Genomic DNA, 18,979 nt, shown 5'->3' with positions numbered 1-18,979 from the left:
GATAAAATAATAATAAATAATAATAATAATAATAATAAAAATGACATTAAAAATGTTTGTGTGTTTGCTTTTAGAGATCTGTGCCTCAAGTGGGGAGGCACAAGTATTTTGTATGGCGGTCTTAACATAGGTGGGATGAGCCATTCACAAGCATTTTATGTCATATCAGACACTGGCATTGGCAGCGTTAAAAACATTTGATGGTAAGATGCCATGTTGCTGTGTAAAAGCACACAAATTTGCAGCCAAATCCTGCTTCGCTGGATTCTGTGTAAAAGACAAAGTGCAGAATCTGGTGGTCAATTTGCGCGAAACGGGCTTCGATGACAGCGTGTTGATGCAGCTAACGGCACACGTGGCCAACACATCACAGAGAAAGGCCAGCTCGGCCAGTGACAGTGTGCAGCCGCTCCCCTGCCTCATTTATCTGCCATGGCGGGAGGACAGAATGCAATTTCCTGCTGTGAGTGTGTGAGGGAGGGCGGGATGAAGTAGGGGGCTGCATGGCGGTTTTAAGGGGGTTGGGGGTGCAAAAAGAACTTCAAAGAAAGCTATCAGGAACTTGAGCAGTGCCAGCGCTACGTGCCAACCCGCAGCCGCTCGCTCACCCTGCGGTGCGCCCAGATGTGACACACACTGCTCGTGTGTGTGTGTGTGTGTTTGAGGATAAAAATACCTCGTCCATGTAGAGGCTCAAACACCTCGAGCTTACTCGCAGTGGCCATTAGCGCACTTGCGGCATGAGCTGGAGGTCACAGTTTATCAGCACACACACATACACGCAAACACCCTAGGGATGTTTCACCTCGTCTAAATCTGAGTGTGAAGGTGTGCAGTGCTGCCTTGAAAACAAACAAAACATAAAAATAATGTAATTATATTCTTAATAATCTAATTATGTCATTACTATGTTTTTATAAAGTACAATATAATGCGGTGCATTTCCCTCATAAAAATACATGTTACAACAATTTTTGTTTTTGGTGAAAAGCTGGAACAGATTAATGGTGTGGTCAAGGAACAAATTCAACTCATATCTCAAGGCACCACTGTATATAGAAAGTATATCAAATACGTATGAGCTTTTTACTTATCATGCATGCGTGCGTGGTTCCTCCCGATAACTTCTTCCCATTTTATATTGCACCTGCGTACATACAGATTTATTAAAAATATATTCATATCCAGAACACATTTTAATATCATATCCTCCTCACAGCTCAGAGGTCGTGGGTTCCAATCTGGGCTTCGGCCTTCCCGTGTGGAGTTTGGATGCTCTCCCCTGTGATTGCATATAGAAAATGGATGAATGAATTACGTAATGTTATAAGAAAAAAATATGTTTATATTAAATTATATATATATATATATATATATATATATATATATATATATATATATATATATATATATATATATATATATATATATATATATATATATATATTCACCAGCTCTTGTGCTAGATTGAGCAGGCGTATCCAATATTGTGACCATTTCGCCCTTTTTGTTTTAAAGTAAAGCCCAACTGTGTTTCTTAGTGTTTTTTTTTTTTTTTTGGTTGCCATGGCCGTGCAGAATAGACATTTCTTTTACAGCACGAAGGGCAGCTGGTTAAACAAGTGTAACTAAATAAATGGGCCAACCTTGATGTGTGCATTTGCATCGTGACCACCGCAACTGGGCCTCCTCACGCAAACCCAACATTCCCAACACAGCTGCACCAACCAGAAAAAAAACCTCACGCTGGACAGAATATCCATCTATGGCCCTACAGTGAGACATGACCTTGTGGAGGTGACTTATTAAAGTTTCATTTTTTTATTGCAAGTCATCAAACTTCACCACCATGCTCCCCACACACAATGGCGAAACCTTAAATTCTGTACATTTTAGCTCCACCCATCTGTTTGGCGTATGATGTTCAATTTCGGTAGCAATTGGACAAAATCTCTAGAAATTTCTAGTTTGTTTTTGAAGGTCACCTGAAAAAACTCATCCTGAATTGGCCGATTCAAACCAAAATGGCGGACTCCCTGTGTCTTTTAAGGCATGGGTTCCTGAGACATTTTTGTGGGTCTGCTCATGACAGATAAGCCTCCCAAATCTCATGTTGCTAAATCAAACTGACATTGCGGGCTGAATTTTAAATCAAATCCAGGAGCTTCAATTGAGACCATTTTTAGGGGTCACACCGATGGCAAAAATGTTTACAATGTGTTTAAAATGTGTTTTAAGTGGTGTTTAAGTATGTTAGAATAATTTTAAATGTGTTTAAAACGTGTGGGAGTGAGCAAACATTTTTTCTTTTAATTACATTGAGTCTCAACTCATTGCAGGTGCGGACGTTCCTACATATGCCACATTGGGCCCAAGAACTTTGTCTTTCAGTACCAGCTCTTAGAGGGACAGTTAACCTGCTTACTTGAAAGGTGCTAGAGGGGTCAGACACCAGGGGTGGGATATCTTATCGCAGCCATCCCAAAATGCCTTGTCGGCAGCCATTCATTGTGCTGCCCCCCTACCCTCAAAATGACAGATAACAGCAGACCACAGCAGGGGTCCCCTTTCTCCAGCCGTCTATCACTCTTGCCGCACTGTCGTCTCCCTCTAAACTCCGTCCCAGGCTGGTTTTATTGGCGAGGAGAGAGAAAACAGAAAGCCTCAGTGTGGGAAGCCACTTGTTATCCGAGAGTCTTGGGAATCGACGGCTAGGAAGAGGCTTCACTCAGCACTCTAATGAAAGCGGGACAATTTGGGTTGCATTCATCCCCGTCCGCGTTCCCTTTCCACAGCGCCAGTACCAGGTACTCCCTCATCCTCACCTAACCCCCTGCCACCGGAATAGCTTTTTTGTTCTGAACAGCATCCCACCCATCTACTTTCTTTAGTGCTGGTCCTCATCAGGGTTGCGGGTGAGCTAGAGCCAACCTGGACTCACTTTTTGCTCAAATGTGGTTTGGTTTAGTCAGTTTATTCGAATATTAAATAAATATTCCCAATTGGACTGAATTGAAATTCTATTATTCTATTCTATGCATTCCAAACCCCAAAAGCCACAACTGTTTTTGTTACATCAATCAATCAATCACATTTTATTTATATAGCACTTTTCATACATAAGAATGCAACTCAAAGTGCTTTAAAACATTCAAAGCAAAACATAGAATTTACATGTTTACATGTTACATGTTTTTAATAGTGAAACTGAAAACAGTATTGTATAAAAAACGAATAAAATTGAATATAAAGAAATAAGATGGCCTTATAAAGCGAAATTTATGTACGTTGGAAGAAGCCATAAGTCTCAAATACACCCGTGAGTAAAAACTCCAACAGGCAATGACTTGCAACTTGAAAAATTCAAGTCAAAGTCAAGGCACCATGGTATAGCCAAATAATCATCAGCAAGCTCTGCAGGGGCCTGAGAACGATCCTGATAATTTGAATCAGGTGCATTGGAGGAGGGAAACATCTAGAACATGCAGGATAGTGGAGTTTGACACCTGTGCTTTAGAGTCTTCAGTGAGCCCAACGGGTGTTTTTGGAACATGGTAGAAAGCCGGAGTATTGTGAGAAAACCCACACAAACATGGGGAAAATATATTTACTCTGGTCAGAAAAGCCAGAGCCAAGAATCAAACCCCAGACCTCAAAACTGTGAGGCAGAAGTGCCAGCCAATAGTTCATCACCATTCATTTGTAGAATTGATTGTGTGCTTGACTCCCAAAAGCCTGACAGTTCACGTCAAAAAAGAGTCCAACTACATGTACAGGTGCACCTGTAAGTGAGACTGTAGCTGCTTTCTGGAAAGTGAGACGGGATATTGCAGCAATCGTGTGCACTTTCATGCGGCAAACACCAGGAGCCGCCTTCACCCTGGCTTCCTGGTAAATTGGCATTTCAAACAAAACTCAACAAAGCAGGACATTCCAACCAAATCCAATCCAATGTATTTCTAGAGTACATTTAAAAACAACGGGGTTGACCAAAATGCTGTACAAGATTGAGTCAGCTTTCAGAGGTGTCCCTGAAGGTGTCGCCCAGGCATTGGGGCGCAGACTGATTGAAATGTAAGTCTAAATGTACCCTACCTTTCACCATAAGTCATTTCGGACAGCCCCCAGCTTCCCCGAGTGACCCTGAACAGAATAGTGGTGGAAAATGAATAGATGATCACATTTAGTCAATCTTCCAAACATAAAACCGGGTGGAAACAAGTGAGGCAAACAGAAAATCTCCCATGGTCTTGACCTTCGTGTTGTGTCAAGGTTCGATGCAGTTTTCAGAGTACAGAGTGTCGGGGTACCTCCAGAGAGTTTTTACCTGGGTCCTCCAAAGGGTGTCGCCCCTGAATAGGGCCGCAAATTGACTTTCCTGTTCAGGGAGTAGCCTATGGGATAGACTCTACTAACCACCCCGGCAAATGAGAGACTTACAGAAAACAGACACATCCCTATATGCGTGTGTTGCAAAACGCATATTGGTGGCCTCACATGGCACCAAAATCCACTCTATTCAAGTCATTACAGCTAAAAGATTCACCTTCCCAGAACTTAACAATGGTAGAGATCTCCAGTAAGTTCACCTTTGTCTGCCACATAGCTGAGGTTTATCATCGTTCAGCTAAGCGGTTCTCTGCAGGGGTAGAAGCTACGAAGGCCGTTGTCGCGAGGTAAAACTTGGCCGCCAGGCATCCGGAGGGGGGGGGGGGGGGGTGACACCGAGGGCTCAGCTACCTTTGTGGAAGATACCTGACAGGTCGGGACGATGAACAGGCGGACCGAGCCCATCCACTTTCACCTGTGGTGTCCCAGGTGGAGGGGGTTTGGGGGTGGGATGTTCCCACAGGGCACGAGGGTGGATTGTGTGCAGCTCGCCTCCGGAGATAGGTTAAATAAAGCCAGGGCTGTCTGCCGGACAAAGGCCGCAGGTCAGCACATGGGCCTTTGATGGGCTACTGGCTTCTTCAGACCACAGAAGCAGACCTTTTTGTTTCACCTTGCTCCTCTGTCCCGAGGGCTTGCGGCACCCCCTCCCACCTAACCCTCTTTTTCCTTTTTCCTCTCAATCTGCTCCCGACAATGGAGTCACTTACAAAGCTCCGAGCGCTCGTATGGCTCGCCAGTCACCAGACGGGAAAGGTTTCAAAGGCAAGGCGGCGGAGGTTCGGGTCCCCAGCGAGGAGATGGATACCCCGCACGGGCACCGAGCCCCCCGCCATCTGCGCCCGCGGGCGTCCGACAAAGACCCGGCGGAAAACAGAGTTGATGTCGCCTCTCCCTCCTTTTTACTTTATACTTTGGAAAAACCTGATTGATGATGTCAGGAAGATAAAAACTTGTGAACGTTTGCACCTCCAAAAACAACTTGTTGAAATATATGTACAATGCATTGGGGTCTTCATTTTTTATTTAATCCTTTCATGCATAGTGGTCACTACGGTGGACAGCTATTTAAAAGTTGCTTTCGCCTATATTAATTAATCTAAATTTAAAAAAATATATTTTTAACTCTTACACGCATTAATTATGATTTAATGTTATTATTTAAAATATAAATATATTTTTTAGATTAATTAATATAGTAGTCTATCACTAACCTATGCGAAGCCTCATGTCTGGACCATCGTAAACTGAGGACGCCCCTGTATTTTCATAATATTCGGACTTTATTTTTTTAGTTGTAGACTTTAACATCGTAAAAAATAACAGCTTTAATTTGCACGATATTTTGATTGTCTTATAGTTCGGGGATTTCATTTACGTAAAGTGGTAACTTTACGCTCGTAATATGTTGACTACAAAACTGCAACTATTTTTAGTTTTCTTATAGTCAACATTTTGGTGTTATATTCGTAAAAGAACAACTTTATTCTCATCGTTCTAAGACACCCATATTCTTGTAACATTCGGATTTTATTCCTGTAATAGTTCAATGTTTATTCTTACTGTGTTAAGACTTAATATTTGCAAAAGGCCATTTTTATTCTCATAATATGTAACCACCGCTGTATGTTCATAATATTTCAGCTTTATTTTGGTAGTTTAAATATTTAAACCGTGTTAATCGACAACTTTACTCTCACAATATTTGGACAATTTTGCCATAATAATATGTTCAACTTACGAAATGTATTGGTCATAAAGATACAATGTTTCATGTTTTAAGCCTTAGTAATTGAAAAGGTTAGTTTTATGTGTGTGTGTCTGGGGCCCCAGTGTAGGGCCACAGGGGCAGGAATGCAATGGCTGCGCCGGGGGGTGGGGGGGCCTCTTTGGTGCTAATGGATTAACAGGCCAGCCTGGCATGCTAATGAAGATTGTCGGTGATGTAATGAGCTTCTAATTAGGTCAGTTCTGAGCTTGACCCTCTTGTAATGAACGAGGGGACTGAGGAGAAGGAGAAGAAGAAGAAAAAGAAGAAGGGGGCCGGGCACGGGGCCAGTGATAGCAGCCTGACCTGCAGGTGTGAACCGGCCCGGGCTGTAAACATGGGTGGACATTCCTGGCATTCCCAACACAGCATCCCCTCCCACTACCCCCCAAATCCACCTCCTCATCTTGCCAGGAACTTTCTTTCCCGGGTGGTGGATGCATGCACGGACACAATAGGTGTTTCTAGCATGACGTCACATGTACTTCCAGGTGGCAATAGCTACGATTGCACCACTTAAAACATGCAATTTCACCGATGCAAAGTGATTGCAAAACTGTGGTAAATAACAATATGTGATTTGAAATGTTCTTTTTGCCTTCTTCACTCTCCGTCGTTTGAATGCGTGAAGAGTTGGAAGAAAGTTGTTTCAAAAATAAACATGTGGATCTCAGACATACTCACTCCTGTAGTCTCTGTTTTGGCACTTCCAAGTCTTGGTCTTGACTTGCTCAAAGTCTGGACCTGCCTGTGTCTTCTATTTAGCTTTGTCCGAACTCCCCAAATTACTGGTCAGTAGACGGTCTTAACCCCTCAAAGTCTTGCTTTTGACCTGATCTGAAACCTCAAAATCTTAGTCTCTTGGACCTGCCTTAGTCTTGTTCTTGGATTTGTCTCAACCCCCCAAAGTCTTGGTCTTGACTTGGCGTTAACCCCTCAAAGTCTTGACCTTAACAATCTTGGTCTTGTTCTTGACTTGGTCACAAATTGAAAACCTGGTCTTGATGGATTGATGGTCTCAAATCCTTAAAATATCGGTTTCGACCTGACCTGGTAATTGACTTGACTTGGTCTCAACACCTCCAAGTCTTGGTCTCCATTTCTATTGGTTTTAGTTTCAAAGTCCTCACTTAGCTCCTTGGAGCATCTTTGTTGGGACCTCCTAGGGCTGGGGGGTGCTGAAACAGTAACCCCAAAGCAGTAGGAAGCAAGTGGACGTTGTCTTTATCAGTCTTTACTTGTATTTGCCTAGACTCATTACGCCCTCCATAAAGGGTCTGCTCTTAATGAGGAGTCTTTTACAGAGGGCCTCCAGGGAATAATCAGACTACAGTAGGAAGTCGTCTGTCTTGATGGCTTGCCCCCTGTCTCGGCGGTGGTCCCGAATGCAGGACCCACACTCCCGCTTCCATACCACTGACCCCCTTTTCGTTCTGTCTTTCTCTACTGTCTCAATGACTACAGTACAGAAAACAGTGTACTGTATATAACTGCAGGATAAAAGTCAGCTCTAGTGGCCACTGTCAGACCCTCTCACGGGTCTTTAATTGCCTCCTTCCTTGCTCACCACCCCTTTGACTCAGCCGGCTGCAGACGTTTTACGAGACCCAGGCCCCGGCCCCACCGGCTGCCGCTCGGCCCGTTTTCTTCAATCTCTTCCCAATCATTTCTCTCTCTCTTTCTCTCTCTCTCTGTCTCTCTCTCTCTCTCAAAGCACCGACTCTCATGCAAACATGCAGGATGTGTAGCAGCAGATGGAGGACGTGATACAGGACGTGTTAAGTCTGCAATGCTTACAAACCACAAGCTGTTACTGTCATAAATACAGAGGAGCTGTACACACTTAAGGCCCTGATAGACCAAACCGACGTCGGAGGTCGTGAAGCGTCGTGGCGTCTGAATGCGCCGTCTGTTTGGTGTAGCGGCCACCGTCGTAGTGTCGTAACCCGTCTGTAAGCGTCTTGGGGGCGGTTACGTATGTTGAATCGGCGTCGCCAGTCGTGACATTTGGTCACTCTGATTGGCTCGGAGCTCCACTTCCGTGTGACGTGCCGGCAGCCGGCCGGACGCCACAGGGGGTAAGCGTCTGTCACTGTTGGCCAGCGTCTTTTTGGTCTATCTAGGCCTTTAGTCGTACAATTCGGAATTATAACAAAAAATGTATTCTTGTAATTGTCTGACTGAATTATCGCAGGTGTTTTACCCTCTACAAATGGCAGCTTCTAACTACGAATATTTTGACTTAATTCTTATACTTAATTTCAACTTTATTCTCACAAAAAATATACAGTATACATTCTGAGAATATTGCAACGTTATTCTCCCCAAATCCCAACCTTATTCTTTTAATAAACTTAATTCCCGTAGTACAGTATGTTGGGAGAGATGAGGGCTAGCGCGCTGGATGCGACAGATCCGCCCCTAAAATGAGCCAATTTCACCACGGCAAGAAATATGCTGTAGAATGTCTCTCTAAATCTTTAGAATGTTATTAAGACACACGGGAAGAGTTTTAAAAGCTAAAATGTCTCCTTGAAAGCTAAATATGACTGAGAAGCAACGGTGTGTTTCCTTGCCGGCTTGAGCAGACAATGAAGATTCATGTAAAGTGTTGCTTTTGCTGATTAAAAGCATATTTGTCAGCGTCGTGTCGGACGGTCTGAGAAAGATTATCCCCGAAGCACGTGTTTACCGTTGAGGTCAAAGAGCGCACCGTGTTTACATGGGCGGCTTTGGGACAGACATGTTTACCAGTGGAAATACCGCTGCAGGCAAGTGGGACTTTAATCTAATTACTTTTGTTCCCCCTTCTCTCGCTGTCTCCTCACTCTGCCGATTCAAAACAACTGCTGCCTAACGTAACTGAGCAGATGTCACTTCCTGCCCCCAGTCATGCCAGAGCACCCGGTCCAATTCGTACGAAGATATCGTACCGTATCACACACCGTGCCTAAATTAGTCGTTACTGTTCACACACGGACATGAGAAAGTCAATATCTAAATTCTTTGTTCACATTGAGTAAACAGTCTCACAAAGTGTGAAGTTTTGTTGTGGTGTTCCAGTGGACAGACACATTATTATTAGTTCAATTATTCAACACTAGACTGACACGTGGCTGTTCCACAGTGTTGCGTGCATCATTGTTTATACCCGTGGGTAACGTTATGCCCCGTTAGTTGGTATTTCAAACTCTAGTTTCATTTTACATCAGAATGGTGGTTGCTCCACAAGGTTGTGTATTTTTTGTTAGGGGAGCTTTGCGCCTTCTTAGTTCAGGTTTCAATCCAGTTTCATTCCATGTAAAGTGCAACATGAGGTGTAATTTATCAGAAGACTGAAATGCGGTCACACAATTTTGCGTACATCCATGTTTACGCTTCTGCACCTGGTTGGTTATTGTAGTTCACATGCCACATAATACATAAAATGAAGAATATTATTGTTGAACAGTTGACTGATCTGTGGTTGCTCCCCAATGTTGTGGACGTTCATGTTAAGCTACGTCCCTTGGTCCAGTTATTTATCTGGGTATTTATTTATTGCAATTTTTCTCAGTCATCGTGCGATATTTCTCACATCAGAATTGAAATTTCCAAAACAAGTGCATTTCTCAAAAGAATTCCAAAAAATAGGAAAACATTATGGTTCTCCTGAGCTGCCCCTCCCCACCTGCAAATCACACACTGTGCATAGGGCGCCATCCTCTGTGGGGGGCCACCAACTTTTCATGGGGGGGGCCCCATTTAGCACAAGGTGAGACATTGCGACATAAGACATCAGACCATCAGACCAGTGTGCGGTGACGCAGGGACATGTAGTCGAAATGTCCAAAATTCTGTCCGCACCTCTCTGAGAGGAATTGTAACTCCAGCGTCACCAGAAATATTGTTTCTGGTTATCCCCAAAAATGTACAGATAAAGGCCTCGTCCTATCTGCAGTTGAGTAACACGGGTGTTGAGGGATGTTGCCGAGCAGCTGTGTCATGTAACGTTGTCTCCACTGGAGCCTTTCAGTTCTTGGCAACACATCCAAAGAGAAGGGAGATGGCGAAACTGAACGATAGCTTCAAGCAAAAACAAAATCCTCTCTGCTTTCACTTCGGCGTGGCGCGATTATCAGGACGGGTGTCAGATCAGACGACTCGCCTGGACCGACACACTCCAGACGGAAGGGTGGGGGGTCGGGGTAGTGATTTTTTGTGAAATTCAAGTTAGCGTCTTTGGAGGTGGGAGGTGGAAGGTCAGGTCGAAAGGTGGCGACCTTGGCTTGGGGTACCGGAGCTGTTACCGGTGAGGTGCATGGCCAGGACACGAGGGAGATCTCACATCCTATTGGGGTTTTCTTTGAGAGGACAAACATCTAACGCAGTAACTTGAAACGAAATGCTTCAGTTCCACGCAAATAAAAAAGCAGCACACATCCAAATCAACGAGGCCAGACAAAAATCCGTGTTTGGGAATGGGCCTTCCAGAGCCCAGACCTAAATCCAATGGAAAATCCAATGACAGATTTGACGCGCTCATGCAATGAGGAGACCAAATCCTTTCAACTGAATACATTTTTTATACATATACTCCATAGTCTCCACTTTGCTGGAGAGCCCCCGTTATCTTGTTGTCCTCAGTCTCCTCTCAGAAATAAATATTAGAAATGACATACATGTATAAACATACATTCTACTAAGGAGTATTATAATCCACAGTCTCCACTTTGCTGCAACGGAACCTCAGTCTCCTTTTACATTTGTAGAAATAGCCCCAAAAATATAACATCCTTGGTTGTTGCCGTACCATACTACTTAAGCAGTATCATGAACTGCACTTATTGTACTTCAAAGTCTGTGGACTGTCATACAGAACCTGTATATGACTTGTGGACGGTTGTTTTTCAAATGTTTTTAAAATCACATTTTGTATAGTTTTTACTACACAACACTTACCATGATGTTACCAAGAAATAAACAACGTTAATAAAAACACAACTAATACTAATAAAAACACAACTAATACTAATAAAAACTAAACTAAACTAAAAGCATTTTTGACAAAACAAACTAATAAAAACGTAAAGTAACCCACTCTGAAAATTAATTAAAACTAACTAAATTTTAAAAAACAGAATAAAAAACAAACTATAACGAAAATCCCTAAACTATTAGTGTACAACCCTGGCCCTCAGTCTCCTCTTGGATAAACTTTGTAGAAATGCCAAAAATATAACCCACACCTACTCGCATTCTTGCCTTTCTTTGCATTCTTGACACATGAAAATGAGAAGTGTGTCAAGTGTGAAAGGAGTAGCTGCGTTATGGGCGTGTCGTAGAATTCATGGGGTTGTGGGATAATTTATTGCATTTTCATGAGGAGGCTGAACGGGTGCACGGGATATCCCATTAAAGCAATAAGAGTTTTTTTTTCTCTCTCCATTTACACCTTATATTGTTTTATACAGCAGCAAAGTATGGTGCGTGCACCCCTGGGGGTGCGAATACTCTGCCGGGATGTTGAAGATCACTTTTTTAGTTAGTTGTGTATTGTTATTACGTAACTTCAAACTGTTCTAAGGTAGCAATGAATGATTACTTTAATCAAAGATATACTTATATAAGCCGCATGGTTCAAAACCTAGGGAAAAAAAAATATGGTATATATTTATTTTTGCATTTACCTGTAATTTCCACACTCTTTAGCCAATTCAAACATTTAATCTCACCCCTATTTTTATCTTTTTTTTTTTTTTTTTTTTAAGTTTTTGTATTTAAATTTGTCGGATGTGCCAACTCTTGTCGGTATGTTGAGAGCATTTTGCATTTCTTTTTAAATGGGTTTGATCATGTTTGTATTGAAACTTGGGTATAAACAGACTTTGTTTGGACTTTTTATGAGGGGTGTACATGGCAGAGGGGGTGCGCCAACACAATACCTGTCCTCCATTTAAACAATAATGACATCCATTTTGAAACATTCCTTAAAAGAGACCGGTTTTCTCTATATTTGGGGTGAGTTTTTCCCTTAGACTGCTCAAGCGAGTATCATTTCAAGCACATTGTCTCCGTCTATCTCGTTTGTTCGAGCCTTGGTGAGAGGCAGCTCCCGGTGGGTTAGGCAGCAGCAGTCGAGACGCCCTTCCAGAGTAAACATGTAATCATCGCGGAGGACAGCTATCATTAGACGTGGGATAGGAAGGGAGACAAGCTTGGCAGATGCACGTCAGAAAGAGAGAGAAAAGTGCCCTTGAAATTTGTTAAAAGTCTGCTTGTGTTTGATTTAAGGTGGATGTAAATGACATGTGCTAGTAATCATCCCCATGACATAAAGCTTTGGTCGGCAGCCTCTTTTAAGATGATGTCGCAGTATTACGCTCAGAAGTTTTTAGAGAGAGTAACTCTGACACAACTTTAGGACACAAAGCATGGACAAATTAGTCTTAAATTTCAAGGAACTATGTCTATGATAGACAAAAGTCTCAGACAAAAATGTTCTTTATTTGTTTCTTCAACGTTCCACAATTTCGATCGTTGAACGTTAGCTACAGATAGAAGAAACTAAGCTGAGATCTTGAATGTTAGTTTTGCGTTTAGTTTTAGACAATGTAATTTTCAACTATTTCAGGGATAGGAAATTGGCTGTCCATGTGGCCTGGGACCATGAGTGATAATGGCCCACACTCCAAAAAATGTCTGAACTTTTACATTTTTTTAATAAAGCCCGCAAATAGAGAAAATCAGAAATATGAGCAAAATATTAAAACAAGAAAAAAAAAGAAAAGAAAAAAAAACATTAAATGCTGATCCACGGGTGCCGAACTGCGAATACGCAGGGGTTGATTGTAGTTTTAAGTTGGAATATCCCCAATCACCACTAGATGGCAGACATGTTTTAGATGTGCTTTTACTGGGTCTTATACTGCACTATATTAGTGAGTAGGCATAATGTTTTTCTTTTCAGCTTTGATATGCAGGACAAACAGTAAGTACCTCAATAATAAACATTTGAGTGGGTTTTTTGGGGGGGCGAAAAAATGTACTAAATGACATAAATTGGAATTAATGTTGGTTTCTTGTTGAGCAGTTTTGTGCTGTCCTTGAATGGTAATTTTCATGCGAGAGAGCCCTTTGCACTGAACAAAATTACTATTAATGTGGTTATTTTGTTGTTTGCTTCAAACCTTTTGTTATTGGGTTGGACAAGTGGATTTTTTATACATGAATTGAAAAATGTATGATCAAAAATAAAATACATTAAGATATATAAGATATAGCTTGTCCATTTTAAAAATAGCATTTTTGTCATAAATCTAGCTAGGGAGTGTGTGGTCCTACGTGCTAAGCCAGTAGCACTGCTGAAAAAATTGCCTATCAAATATCAATGATCTATTTGTATGCATCATTGTAATTTGTCCTGCACTCGCCTGTATATTGACCTGCAGGGCAGCTACAGTGAACAATTGCACCATGTCCTTGAGATTTAAGACTTGCTTAGTGTCCTGAAGCTCTTTCCTCTCAAATGTCAGAAAGAACAACTCGAACATTTTAGCCTAATTCTACGTGACATTGTCTTAAAAGAGGTTTGTGCCCACTGCCGTAGGACATGGAGATGATTACCTAAGAGTGCGTTTCATTTTCCTTTTTTAAAGATACCTTTCACAAGACCCAGTGGGTGGCTCCCACTAAATGCCTGTTCTTTAATCCAACTTCCACAGAGAAATGTCCTCCAGGATGTTTTTTTGCCCCTGTCACCATTAAAATCGCATTCGTCACTGTCAAAAGCCAACACATCGCTATCTGCTCTCCTTTGCATTAACCTGACTCACTTTGAAAGCAGCCAAGCCTTCTTCTTCTTTGCCTTTTATGTAAAAGTTGCCCTCTAATTTGCTCCCATCTCAGACCATCTTGAAAGGGGGGCAGGACTCGGTGCTGACATCACGCCATTTAGACAAATTAAACACACTCACACACACACGCATACACGGACAGGGAAAAACGGAGACTATTCTCCATTACAGCCATTACGAGACTTTATAATCTACACACCCCTCTTCGACATCCTCACATCACACACTGTCAAAAAACTCCAAACAATGCCTTTCTTAAAACCAATTATCTTACAAACATGATTAAAAATTGCAAAAAAAAAAGTTCTTTAATGTCCCAAAACAATTGGTGCACTCCAAACCCAGAAAAAGTAAAAAAAAGAAAAAAGTTAGAAAATGCAAACATAATCAAAATCATTCCAAAAATGCCAGTCAACATTCCACCAGTGTAGGCACACCCCCTCTCACGTTCACACACACTTAAAAAAAAAAAAAAAGTTCCAATGACCTGATGAAATATATGCTGAAAATCCTTTTCCCCGCACACACCCTAAAATAAGTACAAACAATGCCCCTTTATAGCCAATAATCATGCAAATGATTAATACTAGAGGCAAAGTGTCTAAAATGTCCGATCGCCGCGCATCATAACGCTTATTCCGAAATTTCGGAACAAACCATCATAATTTAACTCCCGACTGATTGGATTAAAGACATTTTGTCCATGTAAATGTAGCCACTGTCGCGGAGGAGCTCATTTTAGCCTGGGTTGTTAGTGGAAGTAAGTCTTCGCCGTATGCGCATGAACAAGTGCACTTCCTGTGCATTTTTTTTTTTAAATAATTTCTTTTTTAAAGGTAATGTTGCAAGATGAGTTTGAAATATATTGAATTGTTTTGGGTTAATGGGTTGTGTCTTAATTACAATTTAAAATGTTAATACAGGCAACTGAAACCTTTTAGGGGGGTGTCAATTTCAATTTCAATAGCTGTATCTAACTGTACTGCGCAAGAATCAAATAAATAAATAAATGAATAGCTTGTTGCCGAGTCTTGTATATTTGTAGATGTTTGGTTGTAAACTACTCAGGGAGTTTCTAGTTACCCAATTTCCTGAACTGGAGCAAATAAATAAATACACGCTCTTGGTTGGTGAAATTCTCCCACCCTTTCTTATCCCGCTCGGGCGCGCAGATACTCCTTTTAGCCACGGACGCGCTCAAGCATCCTGGCTCACCTCTCTGCTGTCGGCGTAATGGCAGAAAGGACGATAAAGAGCCGGGGATAGCTGGACCTTTATCTGCTCTGCTGAAAGTCAGCCATTGACACCATGCACTTTAGAGGATGTGTCACTCACTATGGGGACCCATCCATCCCCCCCCCCCTCGGATCTTCATTGACAGCGATGCTTGATGTGAGTGGCTTGATTTCTCTGAAATAGTAGAAAACATTTTGTGGATGGGAAAAATTTGTTTTCAAAAATCGACCTCCCCGAAAGGTGTGTGTATTTTTTTTTGTCATTCATAAATCTGGATGTCAAATGTGCTTCAGAATCACGTGGCCCCAAAAAGGGGCACCCGGTAGTAGCTACAAAAATTATCTTCACGGGTCGTAACCTCAAAAATGAAAAATTATACCAAAATAAAAAATATAATTATTTTCTGTGTGTGTTCAGGGACCCTGGTGAGGTTAAGGAAGATTTCAAATACCTCCTTGTTAACAAATTCACTAAATAGGGATTCCACAACAGGTACAGACATAACAAAATGGCGGAAAATCACAAAACACCTCAGTGTCTCTGTATAATTTTGCCATTCCTGGGGTTGAGCAAGGGCCCCTGGTGTGGGATGTCAGCGGTTTCACAGGTCTAATGGCTCCCAAAATCAATTCCGTGAGCAAATGGATAAAATTATGATTTTGCCTTGACAATTAATTTTATGCCTGCCCAGGTGCAGTTATTGAAGATTTCCCAGACCTGCTTGCATACAAAATAGGCCTCCAAAGAAAAGTCCTTTTTCCCCCTCTTTTGGGCCAATAAAGCAGACCAAGTGGAAAAACATGAGATTTAAAAACAGGTATGAACAAAATGGCAGAAAATACACCCCATATAAAAGTGCATTTTCTTTTTTTTTTGGCCATTTGTGGCAGGTTTCCCCTATCTCGTGGCCAAAAAAGGGGCTGTAGCAGCAAATTCCCAAATTCTTCCAAAAGTCTGAACCTGATAAAACAAGTAAAGATGATTGTGAGGGAAAAGTGTTTTCTTCTTTTTCTTTCCTTTTTTTATTGCAATTTACATATGGAAGGTTTCCTGGACCCCCCGGCCCAGAAAGGAGGTGGCAACGCAACTTGAAGAACATGAGATTTCATGACAGTCCTGACATTAAAAAACACATTAAAAAACACACACACACATGCCCAAGCACACAAACAAAATCAACGCACTGGAAAAGTGCCACTTCTTTTGTGCCATTTTTGCATTGGTCCAAGGGCCCAGGTGCAGGTATTTGAAGTTTCCCACTTCCTACTCCAAAAAGTGGGCTGCGTTAGCAGATTCACTAAAGTGTAATCATCAATCTCCAGGTGCGTCCATAGTTCCCTGGTGTGTTTGTAGAAGGTTTCCCAACTTCGGGCCCAAAAAAGAGCAGTGGCAAAGTTGAAACATTTGCAGAACGGTAAAAACATCAACCTCTCGGAAAAAGTTACTCGGGTTGGTCTAGGGGCCTCTGGTGTGGACGTGGAGGGTTTCCTGGACTTCCTGGCCCCCCAAATTGGCCACATTAGAAAAATCACAACATTTTTACTTCAAGACATCCTAGAGTTCTAAAAACCCCTTGATTCAAGTGATTCCATGGTCCCTCCATGGCTGTGCAGGGTTTCCTGGACCTCGGGCTCAAAAAGGCTGTAAGGTGAGAAAATTGAAAATGGTCTGAAACTGACAAAATAGAAACTAGCAAAAAAAAAAAAACACCCACTGGGGTTTAGCTTTGTGGATTCATCCAAGGTTCCTGGTATGTGTGTGGGTTTTCCAGACATCCTGGCCTAAAGAGGGGCAACAGCAGCAACTTCAAAAACTTGGACAAGTTCGGACCTGACTAAATGGCTAAAAATCCTCCTCCTTTGTAAAACGGTGTTGTCATTTTGGTCACTGTATTGTTGAGACTCATTCTATTTTCACTCAAAAACTTCTAACAATAGCCTTATTTTTTCTCTTGCTTCACTGAAATATTCTTGCAATGACACTAAAGGATCTTAAAGTATGTCTTATGTCTGTTTCCAGTCTTAGCGCTCTTCCTTTCTTGTAGAATAGGATCTAAATTGCATTTAATTGGGATAATCCCTAAGCTTCCCACAGCTGCCCCTCAACCGAGCATCTGTAAGTGACAGGAAGTAGCGAGCGTGAATTCCTGGCTGACAGCGATGTGAGTGAAATCAGGAGGGCAGCGCTTATCTGCTGGGTCCAACCGGACTCACTTCAAGCTGACAATGACTCCCCATCTGTGCTCCTTATCCGTCCAGAGAGCTGCTGCTTTTTTGTTCCCATTGTTTAGTACATTTCATTCTTTCGACGATGCCTGCTGCACCGGTGGCAACGTAAAAAAAAAAAAGCCAAGCGAGGCTAGCGCCCCTGTTTATACTGTCGGACAAAAGGGGGCTAAACCGGAGTCAGGTGGTTTCCGCTTTGCAATTTTGATTGCTGACAAGCAAGGTTTTGTCATCTTAGCAACGATAGCCAACGAGAAGCAATCTCATTGTAAACATGGTGGCACTTGATTGTTGGCTGAAGGACGGCAGTACAATGGAGCAACAGGCGGGATTGGGTATGGCCAGGGCCCTCCCTGCAGTTCTCTACAGCGGTAATGACAGCCTAAGTGCCAACAGCAGGTGTCTTCCATTCAAGGCACGCCAGGTTAATAAAGTTTACCCCCAGCACCCCACACCACGACCACCACTACCACACACGCACACCTCGAGTCAGTAAATAAGTGCTTGTTCACACACTAAAGCTAATTTATCCTCTGCCCTCCTTGTGAGAGGTTCAGGTCCTGTTCCCTAGAAACAGCCTCTTCCGGCCAATTCGTATTTTAGATTTGGTGCCATTTTTGGAAGTTACTGCCTCCGCCCCTTTTATATGCCATGTGGTCTGGGAAACCTTCAAATACCCACACCAGGGACCCTGGGCTCACTCATAAGTTGCTAAAAGAAAAACAACAACAACAATAGATTTTTGTTTTGGAATCTTTCTTGGTGGACCATTTTGTCACAAATCTGAGAATTTTGGAAGTTTCTGATAATGCCACTTATTTATGATAGGATGTCAAGGAAACCTTCCATACGCACACCAGGGGCACTGGATGCACCATGAATGGATGTGTGTGGGTTTTTTTATGTTATTTTTTTATACACATTTTGTCAGGTTCAAACCTATCGCAAAATTGTTCAAGTGGCTGCCATTGCCCCTTTTGGGCCAAGAGTTCCTGCAAATCTTCCACAACTCATACCAGGGGTCCTCGACTCCCCCCCAAAATATCAAACAAAATGTCACTTTTTGTCCACTTTGTAAGGTCTTGAACTGTTGCAAAATCACAGTTTTGTCAATGAACACGTATTCATCTCTTACGTTTCTGTGTACGCCGATGCCTAAAAGGAAAGCCTGGGCATTCAAAACCCAGATCCAGTGATGCGGTTCCATTAGAAGAGACACATGTGGTAACTTTCAAAATAAAATGGCAAACCACAGTTACTCACGATCTTAAAAGCTTTGCCATGTCAATCCAGATGTGGGATGAGTTGTGCAGGCATGTGTGAGGGCTGCTTGGCGACAATTCTGTACTGTGTTTGCCCCTCTTACGGATGTTGTTAGACCATCTCACAGTTGTACCATTGAACCTTGGGAACATGAGTGCATTTTTTTGGCCTTTGTAAAGATACAATGTACAGTCCAAGAAATGTCTCGATGGGGTACTTTGGACTAGAGCATAGGTTTTGAACTCCAGTCCTCGAGGGCAGGT

The 18,979-nt window shown here is 42.3% G+C and overlaps 1 long non-coding RNA gene across 1 annotated transcript in view; it reads right to left on the bottom strand.

Moving 5' to 3' along the window:
* Positions 1-698: 698 nt before the first annotated feature.
* Positions 699-18,979, bottom strand: part of LOC147137375 (uncharacterized) — a 63,029-nt gene continuing 44,748 nt past the window's right edge. The window contains exons 6-7 of the long non-coding RNA XR_015089356.1: positions 1,218-1,282; positions 699-1,147 (exon numbers count right to left, since the gene is read on the bottom strand). This is a non-coding gene — a long non-coding RNA (uncharacterized LOC147137375). The remainder of the gene's footprint in view (positions 1,148-1,217; positions 1,283-18,979) is intronic.

The sequence above is a fragment of the Filicampus tigris genome, chromosome 13 (assembly GCF_054856515.1).
Source record: "Filicampus tigris isolate MCC_2025a chromosome 13, RoL_Ftig_1.0, whole genome shotgun sequence".
NCBI lineage: Eukaryota > Metazoa > Chordata > Actinopteri > Syngnathiformes > Syngnathidae > Filicampus > Filicampus tigris.
Note: the sequence above shows the minus strand (reverse complement) of the source record. Positions and strands in the feature narration are given on the sequence as shown.